At 43.4% G+C, this 9,982-nt stretch overlaps 1 non-coding gene across 1 annotated transcript; it reads left to right on the top strand.

The window, feature by feature from the left end:
• The first annotated feature begins 8,826 nt into the window (after positions 1–8,826).
• LOC112625589 lies at positions 8,827–8,887 on the top strand. The gene has a single exon (XR_003119673.1). It is a non-coding gene; the product is annotated as a U7 small nuclear RNA (small nuclear RNA).
• The last annotated feature ends 1,095 nt before the right edge of the window (positions 8,888–9,982 follow it).

Below are 9,982 nucleotides of genomic sequence, written 5' to 3'. Positions count from 1 at the left end.
CAGGAGTTCAAGATCAGCCTGACCAACATGGAGAAACCCTATCTGTACTAAAAATACAAAATTAGCCGGGCATGGTGGCACATGCCTGTAATCCCAGCTACTCACGAGGCTGAGGCAGGAGAATCACTTGAACCTGGGAGGTGGAGGTTGCAGTGAGCCGAGATCACACCACTGCACTCCAGCCTGGACAACAAGAGTGAAACTCTGTCTCAAAAATAATAATAATAATTTCTCATAATCCCCCTCCTTAGATATAACAACTGCTCAAAATTTTATGAATTTCTTTACTGTCTTCTTTTTAATATGTTATGCTTTCTGTTACTCATATACACAATACTGATGGCCTCCCTTTCATTAGTCACATTTCTGATCATTTATTTCTATAAGATACTGCTTCAAAGCTTGCACCCAACTGGATGGGCATTTTTAAGCTGTTTTGAGACACGTTGCCAAGTTGCTTGCCAAAGAGGTTGTACTAATTTACATTTCCTGCAACAAGGCATTAGAGTACATACCTTACTGAGCCCCACTGAGCCTCCCTCCCCTTCTCTCTCCCCACTCCCCTGCCCTCCCCTGCCCTCCCCTCCCCTCACCAATGCTGACAAAAATTACATAGAAACATGTTAATCAAGTTACTATGTAAAAGGATGAAATCAACTGGTCCTATTCAATGACCACCTTACACTTCTCAGAGAGACAATGAAAAAGCAAAGGATAAAATCTGACCGATGGAGGTGCCTTCTTAGTCTATACAGTGCATTTCTCATCACCTGCCTTGTTTTATGACCACTACTTACCTGCTCCCCAATTCTCTTATCAGATCTGTGGACAATCAAACCCCTGCCCCAAAGGCTTCTCTTCTTCCCTCAAGCCACGTTAACAATCTCCCCCTTTTTTATAATTTCCCTGGTTAGCTACTTGGGAATCTCCTGAGCTCACAGCCCATTTCCTTGCCCACAGCAACTCTCTCATCACTCACTGATTTGGCCTCTCCCACTCCTGATTGGCAGCATTTCTTTCTTCCCTCCCTCCCTCCCTCCCTTCCTTCCTCACTTCCTTCCTTCTTTTTTTCCTTCCTTCCTTTCTTTTTCTTTCCTTCTTTATTTCAGACAGAGCCTCACTCTGTTGCCCAGGCTGGTGTGCAGTGGCATGATCTCGGCTCATGCAACCTCTTCCTCCCGGGCTCAAGTGATCCTCCTGCCTCATCCTCCTGAGTAGCTAGGACCACAGGCACACACCACCATGCCTGGCTACTTTAGCATTGCTTTCTATTCCTCTGTCATTTGGAAGTTAAGAGGAAATATGCAAGCATCCCTACTTGTGTGTTTTGTTTTGTTTTGTTTTGTTTGACAGAGGGTCTTGCTCTGTTGCCCAGGCTGGAGTGCAGTAGTGTAATCATAGCTCACTGCAGCCTCAACCTCCTGGGCTCAAGTGATCTTACTCCCTCAGCGTTCTGAGTAGCTGGGATTAGAGTCTCATGCCACTACTCCTGGCTAATTTTCTTTTAAAGTTTTTTAGAGATGGGGATTTTGTTATGTTCCTCAGGCTGCTTTTGAACTCATGGCCTCCAGTGATTCTCCCACCTTGGCCTCCCAAAATACTGGGATTACGGGTCTGAGCCACTGTACCCTGTCTTACTTAGATTTTTATTCTGTATATGTGAATATTTAAAAATTATTTTTAATTTTAATTTTTTTATTTTTGTGGGTACATAGTGGGCATATATATTTATGAGGGTACCTGAAATATTTTGATACAGACACACAATTTACAACAATCACATCAGGGTAAATGGGATATCCATCACCTCAAGCATTTATCCTTTCTTTGTGTTACAAGCAATCCAATTATACTCTTTTGGCTGTTTTTGAATGTACAATAACTTGATGTATTATCAAATATTAGATCTTATTCATTCTATGTAACTATATTTGTATACCCATTAACCACCCCATTCCCTCTCCCCTCTATCCTCACTACCCGCGTGATCTCAGCTCACTGCAACCTCTGCCTCCCAGGTTCAAACTATTCTCCTGCCTCAGCCTCCTGAGTAACTGGGATTATAGGTGCCCGCCACCACGCCCAACTAATTTTTTGTATTTTTAGTAGAAACGGGGTTTCACCGTGTTAGCCAGAATGGTCTCGATCTCCTGACCTTGTGATCTGCCCACCTTGGCCTCCCAAAGTGCTGGGATTATAGGCGTGAGCCACCGCGCCCGGCCCTGATTTTTTTTGTGGATTTTTCTGTCTGGATGGTCTGTCCAATGCTTTAACTAGAGTGCTGAAGTCTCCAGATATTATTGTATTGGGACCTATTTCTCTCTTTAGGTCTGGTAATAATTTGCTTTATATCTGAGTGCTCCAGTTTTGGGTGCATATATATTTATAATTATTATATCCTCTTGCTGAATTGACCCTTTTATCATTATATAACAAACTTGTCTCTTTGAATAGTTTTGTCTTGAAATCTATTTTGTCTGATGTAAGTGTAGCTACTCCTGCTCTTTTTGGTTTTCATTTGCATAGAATATCTTTTTACATTCCTTTATTTTCAGTCTACATGTGTCATTATAGGTGGAGTGTGTTTCTTGTAGGCAATACATCTTTGGGTCTTGTTTTTGTTTTAATCTCTGCAGCCATTCTTTATCTTTTGATTAAAGCGTTTAGTCCACTTACTGTCGATGTTATTATTGATAAGTAAGGACTTACTCTTGTCATTTTGTTACTTGTTTTCTGGTTGTTTTGTGGGTTTTTTTTTTTCTTCCTTATTTCCATTCTTCCTGTCTACTTTTTAGTGAAGGTGATTTTCTCAAGTGATATGTTTTAATTTATTGGGTTTTTGTTTTTTGTTTTGTTTTGTTTTTGTTTTTGAGACTGAGTCTCACTCTGTTATTCGGGCTGGAGTGCAGTGGCACAATCTCAGCTCACTGCAACCTCCACCTCCCAGGTTCAAGCAATTCTTGTGCCTCAGCCTCCCAAGTAGCTGGGATTACAGGCACCTACCCACCATGCCTGGCTAATTTTTGTATTTTCAGTAGAGATGGGATTTCACCATGTTGGCCAGGCTGGTCTTGAACTTCTGACCTCAAGTGATCCACCTGTCTCAGCCTCCCAAAGTACTGGGATTACAGGCATGAGCCAATGCTCCAGGTGTATTTTTTTTTTTATTGTATGCTTTTTGATTTGAGGTTACCATGAGGCTTGCAAATAAATTATATCTTATAACCCATTATTTTAAACTGATGACAACTTAACACTGATTGCATAAACAAAGATAAAACTAATAAAGATGCTATACTTTAACTTTATCCCCCACTTTTTAACTTTTTGTTGCTTTTATTTATATCTTGTTATACTTTCTAATTCTTGAAAAGTTGTTGTAGTTATTATTTTTGATGGGTTCACCCTTCAGTCTTTCTACTCAAGATAGGCGTAGTTTTTACACACCACAGTTACAGTGTTATACTGTGTTTTTCTGTGTACTTACTATTACCGGTGAGTTTTCTAATTTTAGATGATTTCTTATTACTCATTAACATCATCCTTTCCTTTCATATTGAAGAATTCCTTGTAGCATGTCTTGTAGGACAGGTTTGGTACTGATTAAATTCCTCAGCTTTTGTTTGTCTCAGAAAATCTTTATTTGTTCTTCATGTTTAAAGGATATTTTTTCTGGATATATTATTCTAGGATAAAAGTTTTTGTTTTTGTTTTCCTTCAGCACTTTATTTACTTTTTTATTTTTATTTTTTGAGACAGAGTCTCACTCTGTCACCCAGGCTGGAGTGCAGTGGCACCATCTCATTCACTGTAATCTCTGCCTCCTTGGTTCAAGTGATTCTCCTGCCTCAGCCTCCCAAGTATCTGGTATTACAAGTATGCACACCACACCTGGCTAATTTTTGTATTTTTAGTAGAAACAGGGTTTCACCATGTTGGCCAGGCTAGCCTCGAACTCCTGACCTCGAGTGTTCCACCGGCCTTAGCCTCCCAAAATGCTGGGATTACAGGTGTGAGCCACTGCGCCTGGCCCTCCTTCAGCACTTTAAATATGTTGTGCCACTCTCTCCTGGCCTATGAAGCTTCCACTGAGAGTCTATAGCCAGATGTATTGGAGTTCCTTTGTATATTATTATTTATTTTCTCTTGCTGCATTTTGGATCCTTTCTTTATCCTTGACCTTCAGGAATTTGATTATTAGATGCCTTGAGGTAGCCTTCTTGTTGTTAAATCTGCTTGGTATTCTATAACCTTCTTGTACTTGAATATTGATATTTTCCTCTAGGTTTGGGACATTCTGTTTTGTTAATTATTTGAATAAACTTTCTACCCTAATCTCTCTCTCTACTTCCTCTTTAAGGCCAATAACTTAGTTTTGCCCCTTTGGGCCTATTTTCTAGTTCTTGTGAGCATGCTTCATTGGTTTTTATTTTTTTTCTTTTGTTTCCTCTGACTGTATTTTCAAATAGCCTGTCTTCAGGCTCACTAATTCTTTCTTCTGCTTGATAAATTCTGCTGTTAAGAGTCTCTGACGCATTCTTCCACATGTCAACTGCATTTTTCAGCTCCAGAATTTCTGCTTGACTCTTTCCAATTATGTTAACTTCTTTGTTAAACTTATCTGATAGGATTGTGAATTTGTTCTCTGTGTTATCTTGGATTTAGTTGAGCTTCCTCAACATGGCTCTTCTGAATTCTCTGTCTAAAAGGTCACACATCTCTGTCTCCGGGATTAATCTCTAGTGTCTTATTTAGTTCATTTGGTAAAGTCATGTTTTCCTGGATGATCTTGATGCTTGTGAATGTTCACTGATGTCAGGGCATTGAAGAGTGAGGTATGTATTGTAGTCTTCACAGTCTGGGCTTATTTGTACCCATCCTTCTTCAGAAGGCTTTCCAGGTATTTGAAGGGTCTTGGGTGCTGTGGTCCAAGTCTTTGGTCACTGCAGTCATATCTGCTTTAGTGGGCAGTCCACACTCAGTAATGCTATGGCTCTTGCAGACTGGTTGAGGTACCACCTTGGTGGTCTTAGGTAAGATCTGGGAGAATTCCTGGATTACTAGGCAGAGATTCTTGTTCTTTTCTCTTACCTTCCTCCAAAAAAATGGAGTCTTTTTCTCTGTGCTGAGTTTCCTGGAGATGGGGGAGGTGTGATACAAGCACCCCTCTGGCCACCACCACTGGGGCTGTGCTGGGTCAGACTCAAAGCCAGCACAGCACTGGGTCTTGCCCAAGGCCCACAGTGACCACTGCCTGGCTACTGCCTCTGTTCCTCAAAGCCCAAGAGCTCTACAATCAGAATACGGCAAATCCAGCAAGGCTTGTGTTCTTCCCTTCAAGGTGGTGAGTGCCCCTTGGCCCCAGGTGGATGCTATCCAAGAGCCAGGGCTTGAAGTTGGGAACCTGAGGAATCTACCTGGTACTCTATTCTACTGCAGCTGAGGTAGTAACCAAGCCACAGAACAAAGTCCTTCTCACTCTTCCCTTCCCTTTCCTCAAGCAGAGGAGTCTCTCCCCATGGCTGCCGCCTCCCCAGACCCATGGCAAATGCTGCCTGGCTACCACCAATGTTCACTCAAGGCCCAAGGGTTCTTTTTTGTGTGTGTGTGTGAGATGGAGTCTTGCTGTGTCGCCTAGGCTGGAGTGTAGTGACGTGATCTCAGCTCACTGCAGCCTCTGCCTGCCAGGTTCAAGCAATTCTCTTGCCTCAGCCTCCCAAGTAGCTGGGACTACAGGCTTGCATCACCACACCCAGCTAATTTTTGTATTTTTAGTAGAGACGGGGTTTCACCATGTTGGCCAGGCTAGTCTTGAACTCCTGACCTCAGGCGATCTGCCCGCCTCGGCCTCCCAAAGTGCTGGGATTACAGGCGTGAGCCACCACGCCCAGCCGGCCCAAGGGTTCTTTAGGTAGCTTGTGGTGAATGCTGCCAGTCCTGAGTCTCTCCTTTCAGTTCAGTGGGTTCCCCTCTGGCCCAAGGCAGGTCCATAAGTGCCACCCAGGAGCCAAGGCCTGGAATTGGGTGCCTAGAAGCACCTACTTGGTGCGCTATCCTACTGTGACTGAGCTGGTACTTAAGTGTCAAGACAAAGTCACTTTTACATTTCCCTCTCCTTTCCTGAAGGAGAAGGGGTCTCTCCCTGTGGTTACCACAGTTGGGAATGAGCTGGGTCTCACCTGAAGCCAGAATGGCTCTGAGTCTCCCCGCAGGCCTGCGATGAGACCTGTCTGGCTACCACTGCTGATTACTCAGGGTCTAAGGGCTCTATAGCCAGCAGGTGATGAATTCTGCCAGAACTGAGTCCTTCCATTCTAGGTAGTGGGTTCCCTTCTGGCCCAGGGTGTGTCTAGAAATGTTGTCTGGGGGCTAGTGCCTGGAATGGGGTCCTCAGTACTCTGCCTGGTGTCCTCTGGACTGCGGCTGAGCTGTTCTCCATATTGCAAGACTAAGTCCTCTTTACTCTCCCCTCTCCTCAAGCAGGGGGAAGGATCCGTCTTGAACTTGTGAGCTGTGCTGCTGGGGTTGGGGGAGGGGTGATGGAAGCGCTACCTTGGCTGCCCCAGCTGGTGTCTCACTAGGTCATGTGCATCCCAAGTTCACTGACTCCGAGCCCTGCACAGCAGGAGGACTTGCCCAGGAATTGCAGTCCCTGTGGCCTGCACTGCAAGTTTATTTAGGACCCCAGGGCACTTTAGCCTGGGGTGGCAGGGTTTGCTGGAGCTCAGGTTCCTACCACTGGGATAGATGATTTGCCTCTGCCTGGGGCTGGTCTCAATGCTCCCCTGTGGGCACCAGCAGAGTTCTGCCCCTTGTTTCTTTTTGCTGTGACAGGGCAGCAATGAGTGCCAATGCAAAGTCCCATAATTACTGCTCTGTCCTCCCCCAAGCACAGATCCTTTGCACCAAGCAGCTGCTGCCAGCGGATGGGGGTGGGTGGTGTAAATGATTCAAGAATGTCTTTATTACCCTTTTCAGTGCCTCTTTCCTTAACATGATGTGATTTCCTTAACATATGATTGCTCATCTGATTTTTGGTTCTTAGGAAGGTACTTTTTTGTGTGGATAGTTGTTCACTTTGGTGTTCCTGCCAACGGGATGATCACTGGAAGCTTCTTTTTGGCCACCTTGCTGCAAGGTTCATTTTGTGAGTACATTTTTACGCACTTAAGAATGCTTCAGAGATCATGATGATGATGATGGTAGTGATGTCATTGCTCTGTGCAGCAGTGCCCAACATTGACTGAACATTCCATTCACTGTGCCCAGCCACTGGACATACGTGTTATTCTTGTCAGCCCTCACAGCTAGCCTAAATGGCAGCAGACACCACTATTATACCCATTGTACAGATTAAGGAGATTTATGGGAGGAAGCTTGATTTGGGTCACTTAATTTGTGAATGTCAGAGCCACACCTAGAGGTCTGTCTGACTCTGAAGATGATTTTTTTTTTTGAGGCGGAGTCTCGCTCTGCCACCCAGGCTGGAGTGCAGTGGCACAATCTCGGCTCACTGCAAGCTCCGCCTCCCAGGTTCATGCCATTCTCCTGCCTCAGCCTCCCGAGTAGCTGGGACTACAGGCGCCCACAACCACATCTGGTTAATTTTTTGTATTTTCAGTAGAGACGGGGTTTCACCGTATTAGCCAGGATGGTCTCAGTCTCCTGACCTCGTGATCCGCCCACCTCGGCCTCCCAAAGCGCTGGGATTATAGGCGTGAGCCACTGTGCCCTGCCGAAGATGATGTTCTTAAACTTTCCCCTGGCTTTTCAATGTGTTTATGCTAAGCATTCCTAACATTTTACTCTTCCAGGCTCACCCATTCCTTTAATAACATAATAATAATGATAATATCTCGAAACCACATTCTATATATTTGCCGGAAATCTATTTCCCTAGCAAAGATTTATCAAGCTCTTGGGGAATGCTGAATTAGTGTGACTCCTTGTATAAATGGCTGTTCCCAGTTGCTTCGTGGATTGGTCTTGCCTTCTCATAACTTTTCTCCAGGTGGTGGATTACCCTAAATGCTCCTAACACTGCATCTTTTCAATGTGTGCCCAGCTTCACTCTTCCCTCTCACCTTCATGACTCTGCTATACACAGAGGTGAGTATCAACCTTTCAACCTGTGGTGAGTCATTTATTTCAGCTTTGCTGAAGGCTTAGGTGGAGCAGGAAGAGATTCCTGAATGGCACAGGAGGGCTTGAAATGGGCTACCAGGCTGCTCTGCTGTGAAGCCTAGTGATGAGACAGTATAGTGGGATGCATTCAAGAATAGAGGCTGCCAGGCTCCTGGAATAAAGCCTGTTCTTGGTAATGAGACCGTACTGGTCATTCACAGCTGGCCTCTCTTCTGACTGGTTAGAGCTCATACTGGTGTCTGTTCTGATTGGTCAGGTTTTTTGTCTTTTTTCTGTGTGTATGTGTGTGTATCTATTCTGTTTCCTAGCAACATCTTGCTAGTTTTAAATGTTTTGAATATTGCTGTCTTACTCAGCATGTAAATTTTAGAACATTGCTTAAACATTTTTGTGCTTGAGTTTCCTTATCTTGCTGCCAGAGGCCAGCAGGCCCTATGGGATTAGAGAAGAGGCTACTAATTTGATGACTGGCATAGAAGGATGGATGGGAGGCAGCATAGGAAATGAGACAGCTCTGTACATTGCTGCTGCAATAGACCATCAGCCATATAACCCAAGGCCAATCCAGTGGGACTGGGCCCTGGATGACACCAATAAAAAAATCCTAAACTGTTTGCTGACAACTACAATTTCATGAGGGTAGAATCCATGTGTAGTTACTGCTATAAAAACTCACACTCCTTGTGTTACAGCTCTTCTAGAATTTGTCTAGCAGCTTTCCTGTTTTTACCAGAAAGCCCCCCCAAAATTCTTTAAAAATAAATAAATAAATAAATTGCGCTCCTTATAGAGAAACAGCTTACTGTCACCTGTCCCAAGTGAGTGAGTTTCAGATGAATGAGTATCAGAGGGGTCTCTGGAAATAAAATACCGGGAGATTTCCTGGGAAATTGACAGAATTATTAAAAGCTGCTGCTTTAAGACCAACCTCACCTCAGAAAAAGTACTCACAGTAAATTTAAATACATAAAAAATATAAATTATTTTGTTGTAAAAAAAATCATAGAAAGGCTAACCACAAACTAAAAATATTATGTTATAAAATATAGCAGAGAGAGGGTTTAATCTTTTTAATATATAACTAATACTAGTTAGTAATGTTTGAAGGAGAGGCAGTAGTAATATAGAGAAAGCATTATCTTTGGACCCTAACCTTTTTTTTTTTTTAAGAGACAAGGCCTTGCTCTGCTACCCAGGCTGGAGTGCAGTGGTGCAATTGAACTCCTGGACTCAAGCAATGCTCCCGCCTCAGCCTCCCAAATAGGATTAACGGCATGTGCCACCACACTTGGCCCATTTTCTACATTTTTTGTAGAGAGGGGGGTCTCACTATGTTGCCCAGGCTAATCTCTGACTGTTGACCTCAAGTGATCCTCCCATCTCAATCTCCCAAAATGCTAGGATTACAGGCGTGAACCACCATGCCTGGCCTGGACCCTAACGTTTAAAATAACTGAAGAACATGAATAGACAAAACCTAGAGTAAAATTACTAAAACATTTTTGGAAAAAATGGTCTGCATCATTGATGACTAAATACATTTAAATTTTAAAACAAATTTACCTGTCAAATCATGTATTCATTTATGCAAAAAGAAAGTTGAAAGAATTGATTAAAGAACTGCAGCATTAACAAGGAGTGAAGTGGGAAGCCACTGAGGGTTTTTGAGAGACGACGGTGTCATCTAATGCATTGGTTTGCTCTGGCTGCCATAACAAAATACCACATGCTAGGTGGCTTAAATAACAGATATTTATTTTTTCATGGTTCTGAAATCAAGGTTTCAGAAGGGTCCATTTCTTCTAAGGCCTCTCTCTTTGACTTGCAGACTTTATGT

The sequence above is a fragment of the Theropithecus gelada genome, chromosome 5 (genome assembly GCF_003255815.1).
Source record: "Theropithecus gelada isolate Dixy chromosome 5, Tgel_1.0, whole genome shotgun sequence".
Taxonomy (NCBI): Eukaryota; Metazoa; Chordata; class Mammalia; order Primates; family Cercopithecidae; genus Theropithecus; species Theropithecus gelada.
The sequence above is the reverse complement of the archived record's forward strand: the minus strand, read 5'-3'. Positions and strand labels throughout refer to the sequence as shown.